The 1669-nt window shown below is 34.9% G+C and overlaps 1 protein-coding gene across 6 annotated transcripts in view; it reads right to left on the bottom strand.

Annotated features, from left to right (window-relative positions):
* Nucleotides 1–1669, bottom strand: part of LOC106884261 (inactive histone-lysine N-methyltransferase 2E) — a 514331-nt gene that overhangs the window by 2573 nt on the left and 510089 nt on the right. The window lies entirely within an intron of this gene.

The following is a 1669-nucleotide window of genomic DNA, read 5'->3' as shown; positions in this document are numbered from 1 at the left end:
TATATATATATCAACAAATACATTACTCTCAACAAAATCTTGTGAATGGCTATTAAACAACAGAGACATGACAGATAATTATGGCCTGATAAGCATGGTGCCATAAAATACTGTCGCTAAAAATAACGAAGTTGACAATTTTTGCTTTCTAAATTACTCATCCATCTCAAGGTGTCATATATAGAAGAGATGCCCTTAAAAGGATGTGTGTGACTGTGTGTAAACACGTGTTTGTGTGTGTGTGTGTGTGTGTGTGTGTGTGTGTGTGTGTGTGCGCGTGATTCAATACGCATGCACCTAGGTACAGTCAGTGATATCGAACCTGAACATATTGCAGTTTGGTAGCTATTTTTGTCGATCTCTATTTATCGAATGTTTACGTTGCTTTTCAAGGAGAGGAAAGGAATTTGACGCACGATTTTCCATACGTATACAAAAATGCAGGCACGTACCTACATATATGTACTGATATATGTGTGTGTATACCAACACATACACAGACACACACAAATATATGACAAATATAAGAAAAAGAGCTGAACAAAAACCCAGATGGGATTGGTTCACAGTCAGTGTTATTACTTTGACGCATGAGAGAATGGACAAAGTTTAATGGTTACAGCATTTTCAACAATGTCCCCCGCAAAATGAAAGCGGAAAAATACAGGAGAAACTGGGAAACGGAATGTAAAGTAAACGAAAGAGAAACTGAGAGGGCACCTGGTGTTAGTTTACATGTTTGATTGCTATGTGACCAGCAAAAGCTCCCCGGTAGTTCTGCCAGGCCAGAGATTTTTGGAAGCAAAAGAGTATACGATCTAGCGTAATCAGATGGTGGTCAGGACATGGCACGAGGTCAAGCGATAGTAGATAACGGACGCGATATAGACGCTAGACACATCTGTCCAACCTTTCAGAGATAGCGTTCTCTCGGGCCATTTCTTGGTGAGCGTAGTAATCCTGGTCGTTATATTGTCCCAGTTTTTTGTCCATCTGGAGGTCCGGACCCAATCAGACCCCGGAAAAATACCACCAATAGATTATACAATCTACGTCCTGTGTTCAATACTGTGTTTGTATGAGTGTGTATATAGACACATATCTGTATTATATGTAAGTATGTATTTATGTATGTATGTCATTTATGTATAATGACAGAATACGTTATCGACTTGAAGATTATATAGCACATAAAATCGCTTGTATATCCAATATGTTAGAGAGAAGCAATGATATATATATTCAGAGCACATTAAAAATGAAAGCAAAAGGTATAATATAACAAAAACAACGAAAATCTTTATATATAGTACTTAACATTCCATCGTACATTTACAATACATCATCACGGCGTATATATTTGTATATATATTAGCTATCAGAATCTATCGGCCTTCATATCATATATCACAAAAAAAAAGAAAATAAATAATAATAATAATAATAATAATAATAATAATAATAATAATAATAACAAGAACAACAACAATAATAATAATAATAATAATCACGCACACACATACGCAATAACGAAACAAGTCAACCTTATACAATTATTTACGAGATCATATATCAATTTTCTACTTGCTATCAAATGCTACGCAAGTCGATGATATTATTTTCGATGGGTTAGTGTTATATGTTGTATATATCCTAACTAGTAAATTCG

The sequence above is a fragment of the Octopus bimaculoides genome, chromosome 3, assembly GCF_001194135.2.
Source record: "Octopus bimaculoides isolate UCB-OBI-ISO-001 chromosome 3, ASM119413v2, whole genome shotgun sequence".
In the NCBI taxonomy this organism is placed as follows: domain Eukaryota; kingdom Metazoa; phylum Mollusca; class Cephalopoda; order Octopoda; family Octopodidae; genus Octopus; species Octopus bimaculoides.
Note: the sequence above shows the minus strand (reverse complement) of the source record. Positions and strands in the feature narration are given on the sequence as shown.